Here is a 15,011-nt window from a genome sequence, read left to right as displayed (position 1 = left end):
AAATGCCTTTTGGAGGTCCATGTACATCCCATGATTGACATTATCCTCATCAATGCACTGTTATCTCATCAAAAAACTCGAGCAATAATTTAAGCACAATTTGCCCTTAATAAATCCGTGCTGGCTTTCCTTATTAATCTACATTTGTCTAAGGAACTATTAATTTTGTGGTGGTGTCATGGTAATGTCACTAGACTAGTAACCCAGACCCTCAGGCTAAGCTCTGGGGAAATGGCACAGCAGATGGTGGAATTTGAATTCAAATAATAAATGGAGAATTAAAAATCTAGTCTTGTGGTGATCATGAAATCAATGTCAATTGTTGTAAAAACCTATCTGGTTCAATAATGGCCTTGAAAGAAGGAAATCTGCTGCCCTTACCTGGTCTGGTCTACATGCGACTCCAGACCCACAACAATGTGGTTTGACTTTTAATTGCTCTCTGGAATGTCCTAGCAAGCCACTCTGGGCAAATAGGGATGGGCAATAAATGCTGACCTAGCCAGCGACACCCACATCCCCCAAACAAATAAAAGAAATCATTTCCAAAAGCTTTCCCACCACTGAGGTTAATCTGACTGGCCTGTAGTTGCTGGGCTCATCCTTACACCCTTTCTTGAACAAGGGTGTAACATTTGTACTTGTCTAGTCCTCTGGCACCACCCCTGTATCTAAGGAAGATTGGAAGATTATGGCCAGTGAAGATTTTGATAGAGGTTTAGAACCATAGAAAAGTTACAGCACAGAAGGAGGCCATTCAGCCCATCGTGTCTGCGCCAGCTGAAAAAACTAGCTGCCAATCTAATCCCACCTTCCAGCACCTGCTCCGTAGCTTTGCAGGTTACTGCACTTCAGCTGCAGGTCCAGGTACCTTTTAAATGGGTTGAGGCTTTCTGCCTCCACCACTGATCTGGGCAGTGAATTCCAGACACCCACCACCCTCTGGGTGGACAAGATTTTCCTCACGTCCCCTCTAATCCTTCCACCAATCACCTTAAATCTGTGCCCCCAGTAAGTGACCTCTCCGCGAGTGGAAACAGATCCTTCCTGTCTACTCTATCTTGGCCCCTCATAATTTTATGCACCTCAATTCAGTCAGCCCTCAGCCTCCTCGTTTCGAAGGAAAACGACCCCAGCCGAACCAATCTTTTCTCATAGCTGCAACTTTACAAGATTATGACAGATTTGGATAAGGTCGACAAAGAAAAGCTGTTCCCATTAGTTGATGGTATGAGGATTAGGTGCCACAGATTTAAGATTTTGGGTAAGAGATGCCGGTGTGGGCTGGTGGGGGGCGGGGGGATGTGAGGAAGAATTTTCTTCACAGTAAGTGTCAATGAGCTGCAACTCGCTGTCTATAAGGACAGTGGAAGTGGAGATGATCAATGATTTATAAATGAAATTGGATGGGCACTCGAGGGAAATAAATTTGAAAGGCTATGGGGATAGAACAGGGGTATGCGGCTGATTGGATTGCACTATTGAGAGCCAGCATGGACGCAATAGGCCGAATGGCCTCCTTCTGTACCGTAATGATGGAGTTTAAGACTTGTGGTCAAACTAGTAGCATGAAAACGCAGAGGCAGTGGAGGTGTCGAGAGAGGTGGAGCAGAGTGTTGTCAGTGGACACGTGAAAGCTGAGTCCTTGTCTCTACATCATGTCTCCAAGGAGCAGCATAAGGATGAGAAATAGGAGGGAGTGAGGAGAGATCCATGGGGGTCTCCAGAGGTAATGGTGCAGGGGCAGGAAGAGAAGCCATTGAACAAGATTTTCCGGCTATCATTGGATGGGTAAGAGTGGAAACAAGTGAGTTCAGTCCCACTGAGCTGGACAATGAAGGAGAGGCACTGAAGGAGGATGTTGTACTCGACAGTGTCAAAGACTGCAGAGGTAGAGAGGGATCAATAGGGAGAGTTTATCACAGTCAGAGTCAAAGAAGGCGTTATTTGTGACTTTGATTCTTGTCATTTCAGAACTGTGGCAGGAGCAGAAACCCGATTGGAGATTAAAGCATGGAAATGTGAGAAACTTGCAGGGAATAAGAAGCCAACAAATCGATGAAAGGAAAGTGAGGCTGGAGATGGAGATGTACATGTTTAATTCTTCACCCACAGGTCAAACTGGGTGAGTCTCTGATCGAACCCTATCTTCTGGAATACACAATCTCCTTTGTGGTTTAATGTTATAGAAACCATTAAAGTCAGTTCATTTTTACAGGATATTCCACATGCTTTAGCTGGGAGACTGGAATCTTTCAGTTCCATCAGAGGAGCTTGCTTGTTGCAGCAACAGAAGAAGGTGTGGGTCCAGGGTACAGAGGGCTGGGGAGAAGAGTGGAGAGGCTGGGAATGGGGAGAAAGAGGCAGCCAGGGAGCATGGGGTAGTGAGGGGAGTAAGATGGGGGACAGGCATTTATTACAGTCTGGACAGTCTCACCCTGAAATATAAGGGCCATTTATACGAGAGAGTAAACCAACCCAAAAATAAACTATTATTAGAGACAGCAAGATATTGGAGATACTGGAAGTCTGATAAAAAGAACAGAAAATGCTGGAAATCCTCAGTGGATCAGACAGTGTCTGTGGGGAGAGGACGGTGAGGTTAACGGTTCAGGTTGATGACCATTCCTGAGAACAGGATCAGGATCTGAAACATTAACCCCACCTTCCTCTCTCCACAGATACTCTCTGATCCACTGAGTATTTCCAGCATTTTCTGCTTTATTTCTAATATGATGACTCATCCCCATTTCAGACTAGATTCTGTGTTTTCTTGGTTTGGATTCTATTTCAGAATACACTGGGAAGCTGATGTTGGCTTTGGTTTTGGTGTTGGTTTTGGTTGCAGCAGCTTTGACAGAAGCGGAGGTACGGAGCGAACTTGCAGCTGAGAGGTCAATTTCAGTGTAAGTTAAAAGTTAATTCCCTTTTGTTTTCGCAGGACCAGACGACTGCTGGGTAAGTAAAAACTATATATTTGGGTGGTGGCTGTACCTGAGACACTACACATGTAGTGCCTCCCACCCACCCTCCTCCTCTAACCAAAGAAAAAAGGACTCTGGTGCGTTGATAAGGTCAGCTTTTGATTTAAAAAGTTCTGTCCGATGGATTGCTAACCTAACAAGTTTTGACTTTTTTTTTTTGGTTTTTCAGTAGATTTGTTGGGAATTTAGAATAGTGGGAATGGAGGTTAAGGCAGTTGTATGTTCCTCCTGCAGAATGTGGGAGGTAAGGGTCGCCAAGAGTGTCCCTGCTGACTGTATCTGCGGGAAGTGCACCCAACTCCAGCTCCTCGAGAACCGCGTTAGGGAACTGGAGCTGGAGCTGGATGAACTTCGGATCATTCGGGAGACGGAGGGGGTTATTGAGAGGAGTTATGGGGAGGTAGTCACACCTCAGGTAAAAGAAGTAGGTAGATGGGTTACCGTCAGGGGAAGGAGAGGGAACCAGCAGGCAGTGCAGGGATCCCCTGTGGTCGTTTCCCTCAACAACAGGTATACCGTTTTGGATACTGTTGCGGGGGACGACTTACCGGGGGTAAGCAATGGGGTACAGGTATCTGGCACAGAGTCTGTCCCTGTTGCTCAGAAGGGAAGGGGGAAGAGGAGCAGAGCATTAGTCATTGGGGACTCCATAGTTAGGGGAACATCTAGGAGGTTCTGTGGGAACGAGAGAGACTCACGGTTGGTGTGTTGCCTCCCAGGTGCCAGGGTTTGTGATGTCTCGGATCGTGTTTTTGGGATCCTTAAGGGGGAGGGGGAGCAGCCCCAAGTCGTGGTCCACATAGGCACCAACGACATAGGTAGGAAGAGAGATGGGGATTTAAGACAGAAATTCAGGGAGCTAGGGTGGAAGCTTAGAGCAAGAACAAACAGAGTTGTTATCTCTGGGTTCTTGCCCATGCCACGTGATAGCGAAGCGAGGAATAGGGAGAGAGAGGAGTTGAACACGTGGCTGCAGGGATGGTGTAGGAGGGAGGGTTTTGGTTTCCTGGATAATTGGGGCTCTTTCGGGGGTAGGTGGGACCTTTACAAACAGGATGGTCTTCACCTGAACCAGAGGGGTACCAATATCCTGGGGGGGAGATTTGCTAGTGCTCTTCGGGGGGGTTTAAACTAATTCAGCAGGGGAATGGGAACCTAAATTGTAGTTCCAGTGTACAGGATGTTGAGAGTAGTGAGGTCAGGGATAAGGTTACAAGGACGCAAGAGGGCACTGGCAAGCAAGAACTTGGTTTAAAGTGTGTCTACATCAACGCCAGGAGCATCCGGAATAAGGTGGGTGAGCTTGCAGCATGGGTTGGTACCTGGGATCTCGATGTAGTGGCCATTTCGGAGACATGGGTAGAGCAGGGGCAGGAATGGATGTTGCAGGTTCCGGGATTTAGATGTTTCAGTAAGAACAGAGAAGATGGTAAAAGAGGGGGGGGGGCGGTGTGGCATTGTTAATCAAGGAGAGTATTACAGCGACAGAAAGGACGTTTGAGGACTCGTCTACTGAGGTAGTATGGCCCGAGGTTAGAAACAGGAGAGGAGAGGTCACCCTGTTGGGAGTCTTCTTTAGACCTCCGAATAGTTCCAGAGATGTAGAGGAAAGGATAGCGAAGATGATTCTCGACAGGGGCGAGAGTAACAGGGTAGTTGTTATGGGGGACTTTAACTTTCCAAATATTGACTGGAAATACTATAGTTCGAGTACTTTAGATGGGTCTGTTTTTGTCCAGTGTGTGCAGGAGGGTTTTCTGACACAGGATGTAGACAGGCCAACCAGGGGCGATGCCACATTGGATTTGGTACTGGGTAATGAACCCGGCCAGGTGTTAGATTTAGATGTAGGTGAGCACTTTGGTGATAGTGATCACAATTTGGTTAGGTTTACCTTAGCGATGGGCAGGGACAGGTATATACCGCAGGGCAAGAATTATAGCTGGGGGAAAGGTAATTATGATGCGATTAGGCAAGATTTAGGATGTGTAGGATGGGGAAGGAAACTGCAGGGGATGGGAACAATCGAAATGTGGAGCTTATTCAAGAGCAGCTACTGCGTGTCCTTGATAAGTATGTTCCTGTCAGGCAGGGAGGAAGTTGTCGAGCGAGGGAGCCGTGGTTTACTAAAGAAGTTGAAGCGCTTGTCAAGAGGAAGAAGAAGGCTTATGTTAGGATGAGACGTGAAGGCTCAGTTAGGGCGCTTGAGAGTTACAAGCCAGCCAGGAAGGATCTAAAGGGAGAGCTAAGAAGAGCAAGGAGAGGACACGAGAAGTCATTGGCGGATAGGATCAGGGAAAACCCTAAGGCTTTCTATAGGTATATCAGGAATAAAAGAATGACTAGAGTTAGATTAGGGCCAATCAAGGATAGTAATGGGAAGTTGTGTGTGGAATCAGATGAGATAGGGGAAGCGTTAAATGAATATTTTTTGTCAGTATTTACAGTAGAGAAAGAAAATGTTGTCGAAGAGAATACTGAGATACAGACTACTGGGCTAGATAGGATTGAGGTTCACAAGGAGGAGGTGTTAGCAATTTTGGAAAGTGTGAAAATAGATAAGTCCCCTGGGCCAGATGGGATTTATCCTAGGATTCTCTGGGAAGCTAGGGAGGAGATTGCAGAGTCTTTGTCCTTGATCTTTATGTCGTCATTGTCGACAGGAATAGTGCCGGAAGACTGGAGGATAGCAAATGTTGTCCCCTTGTTCAAGAAGGGGAGTAGAGACAGCCCTGGTAATTATAGACCTGTGAGCCTTACTTCGGTTGTGGGTAAAATGTTGGAAAAGGTTATAAGAGACAGGAATTATAATCATCTTGAAAAGAATAAGTTCATTAGCGATAGTCAGCACGGTTTTGTGAAGGGTAGGTCGTGCCTCACAAACCTTATTGAGTTTTTCGAGAAGGTGACCAAACAGGTGGATGAGGGTAAAGCAGTGGATGTGGTGTATATGGATTTCAGTAAGGCTTTTGATAAGGTTCCCCACGGTAGGCTATTGCAGAAAATACGGAAGTATGGGGTTGAAGGTGATTTAGAGCTTTGGATCAGAAATTGGCTAGCTGAAAGAAGACAGAGGGTGGTGGTTGATGGCAAATGTTCATCCTGGGGTTTAGTTACTAGTGGTGTACCGCAAGGATCTGTTTTGGGGCCACTGCTGTTTGTCATTTTTATAAATGACCTGGAAGAGGGTGTAGAAGGGTGGGTTAGTAAATTTGCTGATGACACAAAGGTCGGTGGAGTTGTGGATAGTGCCGAAGGATGTTGTAGGGTACAGAGGGACATAGATAGGCTGCAGAGCTGGGCTGAGTGATGGCAAATGGAGTTTAATGCGGAAAAGTGTGAGGTGATTCACTTTGAAAGGAGTAACAGGAATGCAGAGTACTGGGCTAATGGGAAGATTCTTGGTAGTGTAGATGAAGAGCGATCTTGGTGTCCAGGTACATAAATCCTTGAAGGTTGCTACCCAGGTTAATAGGGCTGTTAAGAAGGCATATGGTGTGTTAGCTTTTATTAGTAGGGGGATCGAGTTTCGGAGCCACGAGGTCATACTGCAGCTGTACAAAACTCTGGTGAGACCGCACCTGGAGTACTGCGTGCAGTTATGGTCACCGCATTATCGGAAGGATGTGGAAGCTTTGGAAAGGGTGCAGAGGAGATTTACTCGGATGTTGCCTGGTATGGAGGGAAGGTCTTACGAGGAAAGGCTGAGGGACTTGAGGTTGTTTTCGTTGGAGAGAAGGAGGAGGAGAGGTGACTTAATAGAGACATGTAAGATAATCAGTGGGTTAGATAGGGTAGATAGTGAGAGTCTTTTTCCTCAGATGGTGATGGCAAACATGAGGGGACATAGCTTTAAGTTGAGGGGTGATAGATATAGGACAGATGTTAGAGGTAGTTTCTTTACTCAGAGAGTAATAGCGGTGTGGAACGCCCTGCCTGCAACAGTAGTAGACTCCCAACTTTAAGGGCATTTAAGTGGTCATTGGATAGACATATGGATGAAAATGGAATAGTGTAGGTCAGATGGTTTCACAGGTCAGCGCAACATCGAGGGCCGAAGGGCCTGTACTGCGCTGTAATGTTCTTCTTCTTCTTCTTATATCTGACGTTGATTTTGGAAGCACATTCGCTGCTTGCTTTGACCACTGTTGTTTGATTTCTGTATTGTGGTCTCTGTGACCAATGAAATAGGAGGCAAACACTCACCTGGTGTTCAATGTCTTTCACCATCCTCAGTCCTAAACATTGGGCTTGTTGAAAGTTAATGAAGCTGTGTTCAACATTCATTATGTGACAGTACACCACAGCTGCTGGTCAGAGGCCGTGCTGATCTTTGAGGTTTGTCTCTGCATCGTGTTCAGTGAATTGACAGGAATTACTGTCACAGTTCAATCTCCGATTTGATTTGTCCCCAAATCTGAGACATTTTAACACTGATCTGATGATGTTGTGTGAGTTCAGTCCCACCTAATAAACAGACAGGTGTCCATCTGCTGGATTCTGCCCCGGACTGGAGTCACCCCTTAGATCAAATCCCTTTCCTAAAAATTGAACACAACATTCACTTGGACCTCTGTGTTGTTTCAAAGGTGATTCTGTTTTTTGTGTGTTTTGAGACAGAAAATGATCTTACTTGCACAGCCTCATACTGGTAAATTTTTCTCAGTAGTCAGACTCTCCGAGTCTCAATCTCACCATTTCCTGCCTGACCTCATTAGCTTTGTGGACTGTCTACAGGGCCAGTGTTTCTCAGAGTAAATGGGACTTTCTCTTACCCTTCTCCCCAGTCGATCTATGGAAACTCTTTGAATGGGAACGGTTCTCTCTGGTTGGTGCTCTCACAATCCTGTGCTGGTTTACCTGCTGTTGTTCCTCAGTCTACAATCCCTGTTTACTTCCAGCTGTGGACCTTTCTCATCAGTTCATCATTCACCAGGAGATCTAACTATGGCAGGGCACAAAATCAGAATAACATTGTTTCCTTCAAGATAAATGCAACATTCATTTGTTCTCTAATGTTTAATAATAAAGGTAACAATCTTAAAGACAATAAATATTGAATTGAATAAACAGCCTCAAGTATCTGTGCTCCAACATTCGACGTCTCTTTAAAGTCACAGCCACAACATGTGAGAGATTAAGTCTTCAGTCCCTGGTTCGAGGAGGTTGTGCATTCCACATGTTCCGACAGTCAGTCCAAGGCTAGAAGCAGTTCATTCCCCATGACTCAAAGTTCTGTCCCCAGTTAGCAACAGTTCATTCCCCATGACTCAAAGTTCAGTCCCCAGTTAGCAACAGTTCATTCCCCATGACTCAAGGTTCAGTCCCCAGTTAGTAACAGTTCATTCCCCATGTCTCAAAGTTCAGTCCCCAATTAGGAACAGTTCATTCCCCATGTCTCAAGGTTCTGTCCCCAGTTAGTAACAGTTCATTCCCCATGTCTCAAAGTTCAGTCCCCAATTAGGAACAGTTCATTCCCCATGTCTCAAGGTTCTGTCCCCAGTTAGTAACAGTTCATTCCCCATGTCTCAAGGTTCAGTCCCCAGTTAGTAACAGTTCATTCCCCATGTCTCAAGGTTCAGTCCCCAGTTAGTAACGGTTCATTCCCCATGTCTCAAAGTTCTGTCCCCAGTGAGCAACAGTTCATTCCCCATGACTCAAAGTTCAGTCCCCAGTTAGCAACAGTTCATTCCCCATGACTCAAGGTTCAGTCCCCAGTTAGTAACAGTTCATTCCCCATGTCTCAAAGTTCAGTCCCCAATTAGGAACAGTTCATTCCCCATGTCTCAAGGTTCTGTCCCCAGTTAGTAACAGTTCATTCCCCATGTCTCAAAGTTCAGTCCCCAATTAGTAACAGTTCATTCCCCATGTCTCAAAGTTCAGTCCCCAGTTAGTAACAGTTCATTCCCCATGTCTCAAAGTTCAGTCCCCAGTTAGTAACAGTTCATTCCCCATGTCTCAAAGTTCAGTCCCCAATTAGTAACAGTTCATTCCCCATGTCTCAAAGTTCAGTCCCCAATTAGTAACAGTTCATTCCCCATGTCTCAAAGTTCAGTCCCCAGTTAGTAACAGTTCATTCCCCATGACTCAAAGTTCAGTCCCCAGTTAGTAACAGTTCATTCCCCATGACTCAAAGTTCAGTCCCCAGTTAGTAACGGTTCATTCCCCATGACTCAAAGTTCAGTCCCCAATTAGTAACAGTTCATTCCCCATGACTCAAAGTTCAGTCCCCAGTTAGTAACAGTTCATTCCCCATGTCTCAAAGTTCTGTCCACAGTTAGTAACAGTTCATTCCCCATGACTCAAAGTTCAGTCCCCAATTAGTAACAGTTCATTCCCCATGTCTCAAAGTTCTGTCCCCAGTTAGTAACAGTTCATTCCCCATGTCTCAAAGTTCTGTCCCCAGTTAGTAACAGTTCATTCCCCATGACTCAAAGTTCAGTCCCCAATTAGTAACAGTTCATTCCCCATGTCTCAAGGTTCAGTCCCCAATTAGTAACAGTTCATTCCCCATGTCTCAAGGTTCTGTCCCCAGTTAGTAACAGTTCATTCCCCATGACTCAAAGTTCAGTCCCCAGTTAGTAACGGTTCATTCCCCATGACTCAAAGTTCAGTCCCCAATTAGTAACAGTTCATTCCCCATGACTCAAAGTTCAGTCCCCAGTTAGTAACAGTTCATTCCCCATGTCTCAATGTTCTGTCCCCAGTTAGTAACAGTTCATTCCCCATGACTCAAAGTTCAGTCCCCAATTAGTAACAGTTCATTCCCCATGTCTCAAAGTTCTGTCCCCAGTTAGTAACAGTTCATTCCCCATGTCTCAAAGTTCTGCCCCAGTTAGTAACAGTTCATTCCCCATGACTCAAAGTTCAGTCCCCAATTAGTAACAGTTCATTCCCCATGTCTCAAGGTTCAGTCCCCAATTAGTAACAGTTCATTCCCCATGTCGCAAGGTTCTGTCCCCAGTTAGTAACAGTTCATTCCCCATGTCTCAAAGTTCTGTCCCCAGTTAGTAACAGTTCATTCCCCATGACTCAAAGTTCAGTCCCCAATTAGTAACAGTTCATTCCCCATGTCTCAAGGTTCAGTCCCCAATTAGTAACAGTTCATTCCCCATGTCTCAAAGTTCAGTCCCCAGTTAGTAACAGTTCATTCCCCATGACTCAAAGTTCAGTCCCCAATTAGGAACAGTTCATTCCCCATGTCTCAAGGTTCTGTCCCCAGTTAGTAACAGTTCATTCCCCATGACTCAAGGTTCAGTCCCCAGTTAGTAACAGTTCATTCCCCATGTCTCAAAGTTCTGTCCCCAGTTAGTAACAGTTCATTCCCCATGTCTCAAAGTTCTGTCCCCAGTTAGTAACAGTTCATTCCCCATGACTCAAAGTTCAGTCCCCAATTAGTAACAGTTCATTCCCCATGTCTCAAGGTTCAGTCCCCAATTAGTAACAGTTCATTCCCCATGTCTCAAGGTTCTGTCCCCAGTTAGTAACAGTTCATTCCCCATGTCTCAAAGTTCAGTCCCCAGTTAGTAACAGTTCATTCCCCATGTCTCAAAGTTCAGTCCCCAATTAGTAACAGTTCATTCCCCATGACTCAAAGTTCAGTCCCCAATTAGTAACAGTTCATTCCCCATGTCTCAAGGTTCAGTCCCCAATTAGTAACAGTTCATTCCCCATGTCTCAAGGTTCTGTCCCCAGTTAGTAACAGTTCATTCCCCATGTCTCAAAGTTCAGTCCCCAGTTAGTAACAGTTCATTCCCCATGTCTCAAAGTTCAGTCCCCAGTTAGTAACAGTTCATTCCTCATGACTCAAGGTTCTGTCCCCAATTAGTAACAGTTCATTCCCCATGTCTCAAAGTTCAGTCCCCAGTTAGTAACAGTTCATTCCCCATGTCTCAAAGTTCAGTCCCCAATTAGTAACTGTTCATTCCCCATGTCTCAAAGTTCAGTCCCCAATTAGTAACAGTTCATTCCCCATGTCTCAAAGTTCAGTCTCCAGTTAGTAACAGTTCATTCCCCATGTCTCAAAGTTCAGTCCCCAATTAGTAACAGTTCATTCCCCATGACTCAAAGTTCAGTCCCCAGTTAGTAACAGTTCATTCCCCATGTCTCAAAGTTCAGTCCCCAGTTAGTAACAGTTCATTCCCCATGACTCAAAGTTCAGTCCCCAGTTAGTAACGGTTCATTCCCCATGACTCAAAGTTCAGTCCCCAATTAGTAACAGTTCATTCCCCATGACTCAAAGTTCTGTCCCCAGTTAGTAACAGTTCATTCCCCATGTCTCAAAGTTCAGTCCCCAATTAGTAACAGTTCATTCCCCATGTCTCAAAGTTCAGTCCCCAATTAGTAACAGTTCATTCCCCATGACTCAAAGTTCAGTCCCCAGTTAGTAACAGTTCATTCCCCATGTCTCAAAGTTCAGTCCCCAATTAGTAACAGTTCATTCCCCATGACTCAAAGTTCAGTCCCCAGTTAGTAACGGTTCATTCCCCATGACTCAAGGTTCAGTCCCCAATTAGTAACAGTTCATTCCCCATGACTCAAAGTTCAGTCCCCAATTAGTAACAGTTCATTCCCCATGACTCAAAGTTCAGTCCCCAGTTAGTAACGGTTCATTCCCCATGACTCAAAGTTCAGTCCCCAATTAGTAACAGTTCATTCCCCATGTCTCAAGGTTCAGTCCCCAATTAGTAACAGTTCATTCCCCATGACTCAAAGTTCAGTCCCCATGACTCAAAGTTCAGTCCCCAATTAGTAACAGTTCATTCCCCATGACTCAAAGTTCAGTCCCCAATTAGTAACAGTTCATTCCCCATGACTCAAAGTTCAGTCCCCAGTTAGTAACAGTTCATTCCCCATGTCTCAATGTTCAGTCCCCAGTTAGTAACGGTTCATTCCCCATGACTCAAAGTTCAGTCCCCAATTAGTAACAGTTCATTCCCCATGACTCAAAGTTCAGTCCCCAGTTAGTAACAGTTCATTCCCCATGACTCAAAGTTCAGTCCCCAGTTAGTAACGGTTCATTCCCCATGTCTCAAAGTTCAGTCCCCAATTAGTAACAGTTCATTCCCCATGTCTCAAAGTTCAGTCCCCAATTAGTAACAGTTCATTCCCCATGACTCAAAGTTCAGTCCCCAGTTAGTAACAGTTCATTCCCCATGACTCAAGGTTCAGTCCCCAGTTAGTAACAGTTCATTCCCCATGTCTCAAAGTTCAGTCCCCAGTTAGTAACAGTTCATTCCCCATGTCTCAAAGTTCAGTCCCCAATTAGTAACAGTTCATTCCCCATGTCTCAAAGTTCAGTCCCCAATTAGTAACAGTTCATTCCCCATGACTCAAAGTTCAGTCCCCAGTTAGTAACAGTTCATTCCCCATGACTCAAGGTTCAGTCCCCAGTTAGTAACAGTTCATTCCCCATGACTCAAGGTTCAGTCCCCAGTTAGTAACAGTTCATTCCCCATGACTCAAGGTTCAGTCCCCAGTTAGTAACAGTTCATTCCCCGTGTCTCAAAGTTCAGTCCCCAATTAGTAACAGTTCATTCCCCATGACTCAAAGTTCAGTCCCCAGTTAGTAACAGTTCATTCCCCATGACTCAAGGTTCAGTCCCCAGTTAGTAACAGTTCATTCCCCATGTCTCAAGGTTCTGTCCCCAGTTAGTAACAGTTCATTCCCCATGTCTCAAAGTTCAGTGCCCAATTAGTAACAGTTCATTCCCCATGTCTCAAGGTTCTGTCCCCAGTTAGTAACAGTTCATTCCCCATGACTCAAGGTTCAGTCCCCAGTTAGTAACAGTTCATTCCCCATGTCTCAAGGTTCTGTCCCCAGTTAGTAACAGTACATTCCCCATGTCTCAAGGTTCAGTCCCCAGTTAGTAACAGTTCATTCCCCATGACTCAAGGTTCAGTCCCCAGTTAGTAACAGTTCATTCCCCATGTCTCAAAGTTCAGTCCCCAGTTAGTAACAGTTCATTCCCCATGTCTCAAGGTTCTGTCCCCAGTTAGTAACAGTTCATTCCCCATGTCTCAAGGTTCTGTCCCCAGTTAGTAACAGTTCATTCCCCATGACTCAAGGTTCAGTCCCCAGTTAGCAACAGTTCATTCCCCATGACTCAAGGTTCAGTCCCCAGTTAGTAACAGTTCATTCCCCATATCTCAAAGTTCAGTCCCCAGTTAGTAACAGTTCATTCCCCATGTCTCAAGGTTCTGTCCCCAGTTAGTAACAGTTCATTCCCCATGTCTCAAGGTTCAGTCCCCAGTTAGTAACAGTTCATTCCCCATGACTCAAAGTTCAGTCCCCAATTAGTAACAGTTCATTCCCCATGTCTCAAAGTTCTGTCCCCAGTTAGTAACAGTTCATTCCCCATGTCTCAAAGTTCTGTCCCCAGTTAGTAACAGTTCATTCCCCATGACTCAAAGTTCAGTCCCCAATTAGTAACAGTTCATTCCCCATGTCTCAAGGTTCAGTCCCCAATTAGTAACAGTTCATTCCCCATGTCTCAAGGTTCTGTCCCCAGTTAGTAACAGTTCATTCCCCATGACTCAAAGTTCAGTCCCCAGTTAGTAACGGTTCATTCCCCATGACTCAAAGTTCAGTCCCCAATTAGTAACAGTTCATTCCCCATGACTCAAAGTTCAGTCCCCAGTTAGTAACAGTTCATTCCCCATGTCTCAATGTTCTGTCCCCAGTTAGTAACAGTTCATTCCCCATGACTCAAAGTTCAGTCCCCAATTAGTAACAGTTCATTCCCCATGTCTCAAAGTTCTGTCCCCAGTTAGTAACAGTTCATTCCCCATGTCTCAAAGTTCTGCCCCAGTTAGTAACAGTTCATTCCCCATGACTCAAAGTTCAGTCCCCAATTAGTAACAGTTCATTCCCCATGTCTCAAGGTTCAGTCCCCAATTAGTAACAGTTCATTCCCCATGTCGCAAGGTTCTGTCCCCAGTTAGTAACAGTTCATTCCCCATGTCTCAAAGTTCTGTCCCCAGTTAGTAACAGTTCATTCCCCATGACTCAAAGTTCAGTCCCCAATTAGTAACAGTTCATTCCCCATGTCTCAAGGTTCAGTCCCCAATTAGTAACAGTTCATTCCCCATGTCTCAAAGTTCAGTCCCCAGTTAGTAACAGTTCATTCCCCATGACTCAAAGTTCAGTCCCCAATTAGGAACAGTTCATTCCCCATGTCTCAAGGTTCTGTCCCCAGTTAGTAACAGTTCATTCCCCATGACTCAAGGTTCAGTCCCCAGTTAGTAACAGTTCATTCCCCATGTCTCAAAGTTCTGTCCCCAGTTAGTAACAGTTCATTCCCCATGTCTCAAAGTTCTGTCCCCAGTTAGTAACAGTTCATTCCCCATGACTCAAAGTTCAGTCCCCAATTAGTAACAGTTCATTCCCCATGTCTCAAGGTTCAGTCCCCAATTAGTAACAGTTCATTCCCCATGTCTCAAGGTTCTGTCCCCAGTTAGTAACAGTTCATTCCCCATGTCTCAAAGTTCAGTCCCCAGTTAGTAACAGTTCATTCCCCATGTCTCAAAGTTCAGTCCCCAATTAGTAACAGTTCATTCCCCATGACTCAAAGTTCAGTCCCCAATTAGTAACAGTTCATTCCCCATGTCTCAAGGTTCAGTCCCCAATTAGTAACAGTTCATTCCCCATGTCTCAAGGTTCTGTCCCCAGTTAGTAACAGTTCATTCCCCATGTCTCAAAGTTCAGTCCCCAGTTAGTAACAGTTCATTCCCCATGTCTCAAAGTTCAGTCCCCAGTTAGTAACAGTTCATTCCTCATGACTCAAGGTTCTGTCCCCAATTAGTAACAGTTCATTCCCCATGTCTCAAAGTTCAGTCCCCAGTTAGTAACAGTTCATTCCCCATGTCTCAAAGTTCAGTCCCCAATTAGTAACTGTTCATTCCCCATGTCTCAAAGTTCAGTCCCCAATTAGTAACAGTTCATTCCCCATGTCTCAAAGTTCAGTCTCCAGTTAGTAACAGTTCATTCCCCATGTCTCAAAGTTCAGTCCCCAATTAGTAACAGTT

At 45.1% G+C, this 15,011-nt stretch overlaps 1 protein-coding gene across 1 annotated transcript in view; it reads right to left on the bottom strand.

Moving 5' to 3' along the window:
• The window catches only part of LOC137385117 (NACHT, LRR and PYD domains-containing protein 3-like), a 112,029-nt gene that overhangs the window by 41,320 nt on the left and 55,698 nt on the right, over positions 1–15,011 (bottom strand). Inside the window, exon 7 of the mRNA XM_068059907.1 lies at positions 7,760–7,929. The gene's annotated coding sequence lies outside the window, so the exon portion shown is untranslated. The remainder of the gene's footprint in view (positions 1–7,759; positions 7,930–15,011) is intronic.

This window comes from Heterodontus francisci, chromosome 28 (genome assembly GCF_036365525.1).
Source record: "Heterodontus francisci isolate sHetFra1 chromosome 28, sHetFra1.hap1, whole genome shotgun sequence".
In the NCBI taxonomy this organism is placed as follows: domain Eukaryota; kingdom Metazoa; phylum Chordata; class Chondrichthyes; order Heterodontiformes; family Heterodontidae; genus Heterodontus; species Heterodontus francisci.
The sequence above is the reverse complement of the archived record's forward strand: the minus strand, read 5'-3'. Positions and strand labels throughout refer to the sequence as shown.